This window comes from Tamandua tetradactyla, chromosome 6 (assembly GCF_023851605.1).
Source record: "Tamandua tetradactyla isolate mTamTet1 chromosome 6, mTamTet1.pri, whole genome shotgun sequence".
Taxonomy (NCBI): domain Eukaryota; kingdom Metazoa; phylum Chordata; class Mammalia; order Pilosa; family Myrmecophagidae; genus Tamandua; species Tamandua tetradactyla.
The window spans coordinates 20,450,949-20,464,759 of record NC_135332.1 but is presented as its reverse complement, the minus strand read 5'-3'; the positions used below and the strand labels follow the sequence as shown (position 1 = coordinate 20,464,759).

The window sequence follows — 13,811 nt, the reverse complement described above, 5'->3', positions numbered from 1 at the left end:
TGGAAGACAAAAGCCAGGTATATATTAGATAGAAGGCCGGTAAGGCAGTGATTAGAAGGCAACTGAAAGTCATGTAGGCAAAGGATGATGACAGCCTGAACTTGGAAGAGAGGAGTGGGAGTGACTAGAGAAACATGAGTTAGGACTCAAGATTATGGTGACTGATGTAGCACAAGAAGGAATCCAGAAGCCCTGTGGTGGTTTGAAGCTGTTAGGTACCCCAGAAAAGGCCATGTTCTTTTCATTCCTGATGGTTGGACTTTTGATTAGATTATTTCAATTGAGATGTGACCAGCCTCATTCAGACTGGGTCTTGATCCTCTAGCTGGAGTTCACCATAAAAGGACAAAATAAATACAGAAGCTAAGAGATGAAATGAACAGAGGTTCATAGTGAAAAGCCCTGGAGAAGCAAAAAGAGGACCCACAGAAGCTCAAAGAGGAAGCCACAGGAACCAGAAATTGAAAGCAACAAAACCCAGGAGTGGAGGACCAGATGCTGGCCATGTGCCCTCCCATGTGACAGAGGAATGAGGATGCAAGCAACCTGTCTTCAGAGTCCAGGTATCACCCTGTTGATGCCTTGAGTTCGGATATTTTCAGAGCCTAAGAACTGTAAATTGAAAGTTAAAAAATCCTCATTGTAAAAGCCAATCATTTCAGGCATATTGCATTTCTTCAGCTTTAGCAAACCAAAACCAGCCCCATTCACGAGCCCCTAATTTGTGTTACTAGGTGGGTAATAGTACCATTCATTAGGATATGAAGATAGGAGGAAGTTGGACTTGGGGAAACAGATGAGATCATTTAAAATTTCTAGGGGACACCCAAGTGGAAATGTCCAGGAGAAAACAGTATATATGGGATTGAAGATCAGGAGACCTTTTAGAGCTGGAAAAAACATATCTGCAAATCATTGGCATGTGGACAGTAAGTGAGGCATCAATTTAGATGCTGTTAGAGCTGGAAAAAACATATCTGCAAATCATTGGCATGTGGACAGTAAGTGAGGCATCAATTTAGATGATGTCCCCCAGGAACTATGAAGGGTGAGAGGAAAGAGGGCAGAAGTAAAGCAAACACTGATGTTTAAAGGGTAGAAGAGGGAAAAGTCTGCAAGGAAAATCAAGAAAGAGCAGCCAGAGATGATGATGACAGAAATAGCCAGCACATAATTTATTGTGTGCTAGTTAGTCTTCTACATGTTTTACATGTATTAACTCATTTCCTTTTCAAAACAGCCCTATGAAGTAGGTGCTATTATTTTTCCCATTTTACAGATGAAGTAACTGAGGCACAAAAAGGTCAAATGGCTTTCTCAAGGTCACAAAGTAAGTGACAACATCGAAATTTGAATCCATGAGTATAGCTCCAGAGGACATGTTGAATCCCTATGCTACAGTGCCTCTCTCAAACGAAGGCAAGAGGCCAGGAGGGACAAGTGCAACCATGGCAGGGAAGGAAAGCGTTTACAGGTAGAGGAATGGTCCACAGTTTCAGAGACTGCAAGGAGACCTCAGGAGACAAAGACAGAACGAGAACCTCTGAACTTGGCAGTAGGGTTGTATATACAAAGGCAAGTTTCAGTATAACACATGGGTAAGAGAGGGTTGTGGTTTAAGGGTTTTATTTTCTTTTTTTTTTTTATTAATTAAAGAAAAAAAAGAAATTAACACAACATTTAGAAATCATTCCATTCTACATATGCAATCAGTAATTCTTAACATCATCACATAGATGCATGATCATCATTTCTTAGTACATCTGTATCGATTTAGGAAAAGAACTAGCAAAACAACAGAAAAAGATATAGAATGTTAATATAGAGGAAAAAAATTAAAATAATAATAATAGTAAAAAAAAAGAAAAGGAAAAAGAAAAAAAAGACAAACAAACAAACAGACAAAAAAAAAGCGTTTTATTTTCTTAAAAAGTGAAAGTAACTCGAGTATGTTTATAAGCTGAGAGACAAGAGCCAACAGGAAAAAGGATGCTGAAAATTGGTTGTGAAAGGAGACAAATGACAGCCAGGGGTCCCCACAAGGAAGAAAATAGCTGGAAAAACCAGAGGAGTGAGCCTAGTACGGGAAGAGGCAGATGGAAAATGGGCATGATGGGCTCTATGGGCTCTTTGCTCTAAGAGGCAAAACCATGATGAGGAGGGTCACCTTTATAAGCAAGGCAGCTGTGTAACCTCTGAAGAAGCCCACAGAACAAGATGCTTTTAGAATTATAATACTAATTTATATTTTTTATTTAATTCCTTTATCCCTATTTTTGCTCTAATTTGGCTTTTTCACTTATTAAATTATGACTTAGGTTGCAAATCTTTCACAAGATGATTTCTAAGCAAGAGAAAAGAAACCAACAAAAATTAAAACCACTAGACTTCAAAGTTAAAAAGATAATTTTTTTAAAGATTTTTTTTTCAATTTCTTTAAATCATGTACCTGAATATATTAAGCCTTCAAAACTTACTATGGCTACTCCTTTTGTTCTCTGGAACAAATCAGCCAACGATGCTCAGAGCTGGCTCCTACTGTCTGCTATCTGACCTCACCCCACCCCCTAACACGGCTCTCTTTCTAGCCTAGTTAAATGGCTCTTCGTGCCAGTCCAGTTACCCAATATCACTAAATCCTTCATGTCAAGATGGGAGCCAGAAGAAGGAATTTGGGAATTAGAATCTTATCACACTGACAAAGCAACTTCATAACACCTATTTATTTAGAGTAGTCTAGTCCCAGACCGCTATAAAAAAAACCTAATGAAAGCGATGGACACTCCCTTTCCATAAAATGTACATAGGCAGAAACACATCATTTTGCAGACTGCCAAAATGCGCCATTCATCATGTATTTTACTCATACAAAGTCCCTCCAGGTATCGCTAGAGGTCTTTTTATTCTTACATGACAATTTACACAAAGCTTAGTTTGCCCATCTTCTAACCTATCACAGAAAGAAAGTATTAAAATAAAAGGGAGGGGGTGCATGGGTGGTTCAGTGGCAGAATACTCACCTTCTATGAGGGAGACCTGAATTAGATTTCCAGACCATGCACTCTCCCCTGTCCCCGCCCCCAAAAGGATATAAAAATAAATAAATAAAAGGGAAGGCCACATGAGGCTGGAGTAAGGGCTGTAACAGCCTAAAACTTAAGGTAGAAGAGCATGGAAATAGATGTAAATAGATAACGGACAAAAAATGGCATTGACAAAAGCCTGAGTACATAATAGTTACATACTAATCCACTAACACAGTACATTTTTATGGTCTCGAAAGGCACATGATATTTCAGCACGGTAACAGCCGTAATGAGGATCTGCAATAATTTTAAATTAAGAAAATGTAAAATTTTGTGCAAGGTGCTTTCTTTAAGGAGGCAAAGAAGCAAATACCTTCAGAAAAGATTGTCACTATTTAGGAATCATTTAGATTCCTTTTTTTTCATCTTAATACAAGAAGTTTCAGGTAAGGAAACTATCAAACAAGACACTTATAGGCCAGCAGTGAAAAATAAGGTTTAAAACAAACAGAAAGGCTAACAACAGCAGCCAGATCATCAGGGGTCCATGTTCTGAATTAAAAAGTTTCAATTTAAAGGGAAACAGGAGCCACTAAAAGGGGAATGGAAGCAGAAGGCTGGCCAAATCACTCCAGTCAGAGTAGGAACTTCTATAACACCTTACTATTTCTGGAGTGACCTATGCTATCTACACTAAAAATGACAGTGTGAAGCTAAGTATTGAGGATAACCATGTTAGCTTCTTCATGTGTTATCTGATTGAGTATAACATATCTTTATATTCACACAAGGAGGGTGTTAATCCCATACGTTAGGTGTCCTTAGCACCCAGACCCCTAAAGCCAGATACCTGGGCCTAGTTCTAAGAGATTTAGAAAAGTCCCAAAGTTCCATCAATCCCCACAAATGATGAGACATTGAAAGCAAGACTGTATCTTGCTTAGTTTTTCAATTTGAATTTTACTATAACTAAAAATAAAAAAAGAAGAATCTTATCTTCTAAAGTTCCAATTATATATGTAAAAAGTTCCAACATATATCTTTAATATTTATCTTTAATGTGTACAGATTTTTATTTCAAAATAAAAATTAAAGATAAACACATAAGAAGCCCAAGAAATAATCTAATTCTTTAAGTCACATTCCCAATTTGCACCAAAATTTGCATTTTCCTATGTGTAGGTGTTGAGGGTCCATGATCCATAATGAGTAACATAGTCTGTGGGGCTGTGAAAAAATCTGTTGAATGTCATGAAGAATTAGCCACTCATGTTTATTGAGTCCATACTACTCATAAGGATTGTTCAAAGTACTCTATATCAATAAACTCATTTAATCCTTACAAAGTCCATCCTAAAAGCCAGGTACTCTAATTATATCCTTTCACAGATGAAGACACCAAGGCTCTAGGAGGTTAAGGAACTTAACCAACATCATGCAGTATCTGTACTCTTATTAGTAGGTTATGAGGAACTATTATTAATAGTAATTATTATAATAGTAGTAGTTCACTAAGCCAAGTACTATACTATGTTGTTTACAGATATAATCCACACAACAATCCTCTGAATTAAATGTTATTATTTCCAGTACAAAGGAAGACCTGAATCTAAGAAAAATTAAGAAAATCGCCCAAGATCACACAGTAATGTGATAGTGTATCTAATAGCCAACGTGAGCAGATGAACAACAAAGATGTTTTTCTACTAAATGTTAGAAGTGAGTTTTTTAATGCGTGACCTTGCAGTTCAAACTAGAAATATACATCTACAAATTCAAAAATTTTCAAGATCTCAGAAGAACTAAAGTCCCAGATTATGCAACTCTGTGACTATGTCCCTTCAAATACTATTCATGGGTTACATGCTCTCTCAGCTGGGGCCCCTTGCTGTTTCTCTGACTTCCAGACATAGGAAGGGAAGAAAAGTTATGAGAATTGAGATGCTACAATATATTTTTTATTTTGTATTTAATTTGTTGAAAGGGTAAAAGAGTCATATGACACAACATCAGAAAGTATAAAAAGTTATGATACAGTGAGAAGTCTCCTTCCCATCCTGTCCTCTAACTGCCTAGCTCCTAGACCTAACAGGTAACCAATGTCACAGTCTTGTTTATTCTTCTGAAGATTTTCTTAATGCATATACAAGCCAATATAAATTTTTTCTCCTTTAAAAAATGTACACCAATGTTCTTAAAAGCATTATTCACAATAGCCACACAGTGGAATCAACCCAAATATCCATCAACAGATAAAATGTATAAACAAAATATGATATATATACACAATGGAATATTATTCAACCATTAAAAAGGCATGAAATTCAGATACAATACATGCTACTATATGGATGAATCTAGAAGACATTATGTTGTGTGAAATAAGCCAGGCACAAAAGGAAAGATATTATATAATTCCACTTACATAGTACAACATGCAAATTTACAGAGACAGAAAGAAGAGTTAGGGGTTGCCAAGAGTGGCAGGGGAAGACGGAATGGAAAGTTTGTTTGTGAGGAGGGTGAGCATAGACACTATGATATAAAGATGGAAAACAAGCATATTCTCAGATCTAACATTTAAGTAACAGATCTACAAAGTTCATACTGAAATAAGATAATCAGAAATTGCACATTTTGGCTCCAAATTATATTTTAATTTATTGTTTCTTTTTACTTAAAAATAAGTAGCTCCTGGGACTCAGCATCAAGGGATTGAGAAAACCTTCTCGATTGAAAGGGGGAAGAGAGAAATGAGACAAAATAAAGTATCAGTGGCTGAGAGATTTCAAACAAAATCAAGAGGTTATTCTGGAGATTATTCTTACTCATTCTATAGATATCCCTTTTCAGTTTATGGTGTATTTGAGTGGCCAAAGGGAAGTACCTGTAACTGTAGAGTCGTGTTCCAGAAGCTTTGTTTCTTAAAGATGATTATATGAAGATATAACGTTAACAATGTGACTGTGTGATTGTGAAAACCTTAGGTCTGATGTTCCCTTATCTAGGGTTTGGACAGATGAGTAAAAAATATGAATAAAAAAATAAACAAATAGGGGGAACAAAGGTTAAAATATATTAGGTAGATGAAAATACTAGTGGTCAATGAGAGGGAGGGGTGAGGGGTATAGTATGCATGAGTTTTTTTCTTTTTATTTCTTTTTCTGGAGTGATGCAAATGTTCTAACAATTAATCATGGTGATGAATATACTACTATGTGATGATATTGTGAGCCATTGATTGCACACCATGTATGAAATGTTTGTATGTTAATGTTTGTGTTTGTATGTTATTTTGTCAATAAAAATATATATTTTTAAAAGTAGCTCCAAACTTAGAAGGAAAAATTTGAAATAATGGAATGATAGCCCATAACAAACTTTGAAATCTGTTCTGTAACTATGTTGAAGTGTACTTTGAAAATTATTGCTTCTTCTTTCTTTTCTTTGTATATATGTTATATTTAATAATTAAAAAAAAAAGATGCTGATATGACAGCAGATTAGAGGCCCCAGGATGTACTGGTTCAGATCAGCTATGTGACCTGAAACAAGTTAACAACCTCTGATCTTAATTACTTGGTCAATATCAGAATGATGGTAATAATGCCAACATCAGAGTCTTGTATGAGATTATATGATGTAATACATGAAGTGCTTAGCATATTAAATTTTAACTATAATTTTTATCACTTTCTCCAAACAAAATTTAAAAAAACAACTTTTTCATCACCCCCCAAAAGTAAGTAGCTACAATCTGAAAATACTTCTCAGAAATGTCTTAATATTTGCAACTAAAATAGAGTAGAAAATTCTCTCTCTATCCTTTTATTTTCCAGCCCCCAAACTCAAAATGTTATCTCTACCTCCCACCACCCCACCACCCCAAAAAAGTGTTCTTTTTATCGGTTCAGATCAAACATTATAATTTTTTTTTAAGTAGTAAAAGTAGGAAGCAAATGTAAGCAAAAAGATTTGTTTAGATTCAGAAGATGTCTTCGATTGATCATAGGATTGGTGGGAAACATAAAATTAAGGCAGCTACATAACTATACTCTTAGGTAGTTAATAGATGGTAATTCACACAGTATGGAGCAGTGACTTCCGTTCTGTATTTCTGCCAGAGTGGCATTTGGTACAACTTCAGAGCTTACTGACCCAGGGGTCAGAGAGACTTAGAGATACATTTTTAAACATCATATAAAGTTAAAAAAGCAGACCTTCATGATCATAATACATTACTGAAAGTCAAGGTGACCATAAAATGAAATCTGATAATATGATCCCAATATCTTTGGGTTTTTGAAGGTACTAGTTATTAACAAAAGGCTAATAATCCCTTGTCTGCTTCCTAATGACCAGAGTGGCCACCAGGTCGTGGCACTAAACACTCCATCCCAAAGAGAAACACTCTGGTTCGAGGTCCTCCAATTCCTATGGGTTCAGGACTTCTGGCTGGAGCTCCAACTCTATGGGAGAATAACTGGAAAAAGTGTGTCACTTTGGCTTCTTTCATACTAATAAAATCACTCATTATCCTAAGTGCAGCTGTTAACATAAATGAAGATAAGAACTCAGTCTACATTGCCTAAAGATTTACCACAAGTCCAAATATTTAGGTTACACAGACTGCATTCTCTGATTTACCCATTGCATACATTTGGAATTCCACACACCAGATTACCAAGGAACGATCTCTATACTAGTATCTAACTCTGAGGAAAGACAAGCTGTGTCACCTGGGGAAGCTTCCGTCACTCATCTCTCTCTCCCTATCCTTCCTCCCATTTTCCTCCCTTCATGTTCTAAGCTTTGCCTTCTCCTTAGTCTTAATGGAAAGTCCTTTGACCATTTATATAGAAGGGATGGGAAGGAGGCAAGAGACTGAAGAACCATCATACCAATGAGAGCTTTTTCATCTAAAGGCCATTCTGCCCATACAGTCCAAATGAGGTTTACCTGTGAGATAAACTAGGCACAAAATGCTACCTGTGAGGAAAACAGCATAAAATCTCACGCACAGGACTAGGGAGCAGAAGCAGGAGTCCCCAACAGAGCTGTCCACATAGACCAGCATGCCTCAGAATGTTCTAATATACTATGAAGTTTCAGAATAAACAAACAGTTAATGACACATCTTTTGTAACACATGAATCAGCTACTGATTTGCAAGAGTGGGCGCACCCTAATACCTATGACTCTCAAGTACCTGTTTGAAAGTGGACCATGATGTCTAAATTGCCAACCCATCCTACTGGGACTGGAATGAAATTTTAGAACTATGTGGTCTGTCATAATTTAAAGTAAAAAGGATGAACACATCATTACAATGGAAGTTAATTTAAGAACTTCATTAATATGTTATTACCAATAATCAAGAGAAGTAGCAAATACAAAATGAGGAATAATCAATCAGTCCTAGCAAGCAAGCACAATATTAATTTTTGACAGGAGAGGAGTACCACATGAGGTGGTTGAAGAATAGCAAATTCAAGAATTAGAAAGTTCTCGATTCTAAATAAAAAATAAACAAAATGAGGCCAATAGTGGAAAAATACTGTCTTACCTTAAGAGGCATCCAAATAGCATTCATAGTGTCAGGAACAGTGCAGGCAATACCCAAAAACGAACAAGAAGGGAGTCTTAGTAATTCCCTTAGATTCACCAAGTATGAGCAGGTAGGAAAAATTTTTATTGTTTCAGGAAGATATCTGAAAGAGAGGACTTTCACTTAGATTAAAAAATGCAGAAGAATAAGCAAACAGTTTAAGCTTCCTGGGCAGAGATTTGAAGTACTATTTGCCTTACTTTTCTAAAAAGATGTACAAAACACACTTGCCTTTTGAAAGAGGGCATCTCTCTCTCTCTCTCTGTATTTATATACATACACACACATACATATACATAGTTCAGATAAAAAGAGAAATTAATATATAAAACACATTTTAGATAAAATGAAATTGCTTCTCACAGAATATAGAAAACCAAAATATAAGTGAAAAGTAATGATTATCCAGGGCATTTCATCAACATAATTAAAAAATTTAATATCCTAAAAATGACTTTTGACACATTTAACTTAGTAAATTAAAATCTCTCTGATCATTCAGATTGTCCTACATTTTATTCAGCTTAAATGTAATTTCAGAGAAGATTCTACCTGAAAAATAAAATGTATTCTTGACTAAAACATTGTCAGCAAATAAAAGACCCTTCTTCACTATAGATCATTAAAAGCAGCCCAAACAATTTAATTTTAAGGATGAGAAGGGAGGCAAGTTTGCCCGGGGTCAGGAGGATGGACTGAATGCCCTCTTGCAGGATCCTAGGCCTGAATGAAATTCCAGCTTAACCAGTTACTGCTTCACTTAAAATGGAGGCTTGCCCGAGTAGGGACAAAAATGACAGCACCCACCTTTGTAAAAATAAATTTCGAAAAATCAAAGGCTAGAGAACTCCCATTTAAAGAAAATTAAAACCTTTGGAGTGGATTTATTCTTAACTATGCGTTTGTCACTTCGGCTTGGAAGACTTGGCATCACTTTCCTTACTGCTCATCGTATTTTTTTTTTTCCTTTGGGGGTGGGAGGGGTGAGGGGAGTTTGACTCTCGACCCAAGTCGCAGTCGGGTTTAATATGCCCTCCCACGATCCCTACCTCAGAAGCATCGGGAGAGAGAGACCGGGAGTCCGAGTTCCCACCCCTCCCCCCACCTTGGACCCTTGTCCCAAACCTAAGCTCCCCCCACCCCAACCTTCTCGCAGTGGGGCGACTCGTCTTGCCTTATTCCCGTGGTTAAGGAAAGGGCGAATGGGGAGGTGGGCTCAACGTGGGGGTCGCTTTCGGCCGTTGCCCCGCTGGCCTCAAGAGGGGCGGCCCGCGGGATGCAGCTTCCCTTCCTCTCCGCGTCGGTCCGTCCCACCTCGGCTCGGCCTGGCGCCCCGGGCTCTGCTCGGTGTCCCCGGCCCCGGCCGGCCCCCGGGCAGCCAGACCCCTTGACCATTCGGCCCGCGGCGCGCCGCCCAGGCCTGCGGGTGGACGCGGGGTGAGGGTCCCTGTGCCCACACACGCGTCCCCGCTCCCCCAGTCCTGCCGCTGCCAGGGCCCTCGGCGGCGACCGTTCCCCGGGCCGCTCGGCCCCCACCTCCAGGCCGGGTCGCCACGTCGGGCTCTCCCCGTCGGGGCCACCTCCCTTTCCCCACCATCACCCCCACCCACTCGTGCCCCTACCCCCCGGGGTACCAGTGCCAACGGCAGCTCCCCCAGCCCGGGACCTACCTGCACGGCTCAACCAAGCCTAGAAGTGGGGGCGGGGAATCTTCCGCCCTCCTCCGTCTCTCATTGGCCCTTCCGGGGCCCATCATGAGCACCATTGGCTGATGGCGGGTGTCCATCAGAGCGGCGGGGCGGGACGGAAGGAGGAGAGGGATGCTGATGCCTCGGCGTCTCTGTCTCTGTGTATCTCGCTGTCTCTGTCTCGGCCTTTGGAAACCAGAGGCGTTTGGACGAGAGGACAGGAAGGGGCCCTGAGATGGAGGGAACAGACGGAGGGAATACTGGCAGCGCTTCACACCAGTCGGCCAGTCGGAACCCCCTACCCAAGTCCCCTTTAGGTCCTCTTCTCCATCACCCCCAGCTCCTGCTCCTCACCCCTGTAGGTTTTTCATCCAGGAAGCTACGTGATGAAAACTCGAGGCCGGAAGGGAGAGATTTAATGTATGGGGGAGATTTAATATATGTATGTAAATATATACACACATATATATATTTATATAGATATCGATATTATGGCTATAAAGATACATGCGTACGTGTGTGTAGTCAACCAGGTATAAGGTCATGATAGCCTGAAGAAGAAAGGGCACACATTTCAGAGACAGAGAAGAACTTGAGCTATAGCCAACATAAAAAGGAATAAAAAAAAATCAATCAAAGAGCTGATAACAGTGGTTCTCTCCTGGGAGGGGAGATGAAGCCTCGGGAGACCAAGTGGGAGAAAGACTTACGTCTCACATATCACCTTAGTTATTCTTTTATATCTTTTGATTTTTGTACCATTCACGAAAATTGCCAATTCAAAGAAAATTAATTGGTTAAAAATTTCAAATAATTCTAAGGTCAAAAAACTAGGGAAATAGACAAGATGGTTGTCCAGGAAATTTAGGAAAATGTGCAGCTTTGGGGAGGAGTCTTAGTTTTTAATACTGCAGTTCAAGATACCAGTGGTAAAACCAAACAGAGGTGACTCAGAGGCAGTTTAGGGTTATGGGATTTATGAGCAGATGAACAGACTGGATTCAAAAAGGTTTAGGATTCTCCACCTAAGTATAGTGGTTGATGATATGCTGAAGGATAAATTCCCCCCAAAAGTGTAAAGACAGCTGCATTTAAAGTTAAGAGTCTGAAAAAGAATCAGAAAGAGGGTCAGTCAAGTAAAAGAAACAATATTGAAAACGAATGAAAGTTAAGGGAGGGAGGGTATCCAGAAAAATAGGCGTGAGGCTTACTTTGGGCACGCTCTTTAGGCAACCATGTGACAGTAAGAATGAAAGCCAAGAAAACATCCATAAAGCAGGGTTTTTAATTTTGTCCATGCATGGCAAAGCATGTGGACCCCTTCTCAGAGTAATGTTTTTAAAGGAATTCGAAGGAAACCAATCATATTGAGATACAATTACTAAAATATTTTAAAAGTGTGATATAATAATGTATGTGCTTTTATTAATGCATTAAATAAGACCTAGCAGAGAGTCTAATGACTGCCATAATTTTGAGCTAGTGAATGAGCATAAATGGTATTTCAAGATATCTGCAACTGTGATATAATATGAAAATATTTGTGCTTTCTCTTGGAGACAAGATCACTGGTCCTGTTAATGCTCCTGTGATATCTTGTCTACATTCATGACTGAAGGAAATGCTAACTTTCTGTTAGACTTTAGTAAATTCGTGGTCTCCCAAATCTGTATACCACAGATTAAAGAACCCTACCCTAAGAAGATCATGTTCCCCAATCTCCACATGTCCACAGCGGCCTGGAACTTGTCTTCGCCCCTCATCCTTGTTCCTCTCTTCCTCTTCCCCACAAGCTCCAAGCACTCTTCACTTCCCAGTCCTGAATGCAGATGCCTGACATCCCTGTGACACAGGGGACAAGGGATCATGTGGAAGGATTGCAAGAAAGATAGAAACACATTGGCTTCCAAAGAAAAAAGAGAAAACTATGAGGTATATTCAGATCAGAGATGATGGGGAAAATGAGCCCAGGATAGGATATCATTCATTCCCAAGAAGGAAAACAAATTGTAAAAAGAAAACATCTTTATCAGTTATGAATTTTTTCTATGAGTTTATTAATTCTGCTTAGAAACACCTTCCATCAATCTCCTTATTTCATATACCTGTAAAATGGGGTGAAAAATAGTACCTACCTCTTAGAGTTGTGCCAATTAAAATGAGTGAATTCATATAATGGATTTAAAACACTGTCTGGCACAAGCTAAACACACAATTTTTAACAATCATTATTATTATATTTGGCATCTTGTATTGTAGAGCATTCATGAAAATGCTGGTATGATTATCCACATTAATGTCACGTACAATAACAGATTAAAAGCGATAAGAGGGTTAGCACAAAACACTGTTTTTCATTTAAATGCTTCAAAATTAGAACACTCCATTTCTTCCGGTGACATTTTCATTCCTCTAGGGAGAATATCCATGCTTCTTTAAAAGGATTGTAAACTCAAAAAGAACTTTTATTATTCATATTACAAAGGGCTAATTTCAATAATGTTGTATATGACTTTCTCCTACAAATAATAAATAAAGACCAGCAAATCCTTTTACACAGGTGGCAGTATTAACTGGTACAGCCATTTTGGTACAATCTAATAAAATTTAAGATATGCATACCCTAGGTCCCAGCAGTCCCACTACTAGATACATATTCTAAGGGAATGCATAGTTTTAAATATCAGGATTACTGTCAAGAATATTCACAGCAATGTTTTTCCTTATTACCTAAAACTGGAACTTTCCCAAATGCCTACCAAACATAAAATGGATCAATTGTGCTATATTTGTACAAAGAAAATTAACAAATTATGGTTATGTTCAACAACATGGATGAATTTTTACAAAGGTAACATTGAACACGCACAAAAGCAAACTATGAAAAATATGTATAGTATGTTTCCACTGATATAAACTTCAAAAGCAAGCAAAACTATATTATTTAGGGATAGGTGGTAAAATTATAAGAAAAAGCAAGGAAGTGAACACCATAAAAGTCAGGAGAACCAGTAGGGGTAGAGGGGTTTGTGTTTGACGGGTCTTGAGGTGGAGGGGGTGAGGGGTAGGGGGCTGTTCTACAGGGCTGGCAATATTCTATTTTTTCACCAGGGTGTTGAATACACAAGTATTTTTTCTATAACTTTTTATGTACAAAAAAAGTTTTATATACTTTTATGTATATATGTTAAATTTCACAATAAAATGCTAAATAATAATTTTTTTAATGTTTAGAAAAATGGACAAAGGATATGATGGAATTTAATTTTTTTTTCATTTAATTTTTTTAACCTGGGTTGGCCATCGCCACAAGTAAAGGACGTGACAGTAGAAAGGAAAGAAAGAAAGAGACGACGAAGAAACAACAGTACAAGCAGCTTAGGAGGAAAAACACGAAAAGAGCTGTAGACATCCCGGTCTGGTAAAGAAAAGAAGCATAGCAGGAGAGCAAGGAAAAAGCAAGTCTGTCAGTTCACACCGCAATTGAGG

At 38.4% G+C, this 13,811-nt stretch overlaps 1 protein-coding gene across 4 annotated transcripts in view; it reads right to left on the bottom strand.

Moving 5' to 3' along the window:
- KANSL1 (KAT8 regulatory NSL complex subunit 1) overlaps positions 1-10,379 on the bottom strand; it is a 217,889-nt gene extending 207,510 nt beyond the window's left edge. For 3 of the 4 annotated variants that reach the window (XM_077164028.1, XM_077164032.1, XM_077164033.1), the window contains exons 1-2: positions 10,305-10,379; positions 8,593-8,737 (exon numbers count right to left, since the gene is read on the bottom strand). The gene's annotated coding sequence lies outside the window, so the exon portion shown is untranslated. Of the gene's footprint in view, positions 1-8,592; positions 8,738-9,808; positions 9,948-10,304 lie in introns of those variants that run through there. The other variant, XM_077164029.1, reaches the window with a different exon arrangement.
- Between the last annotated feature and the right edge of the window lie 3,432 nt (positions 10,380-13,811).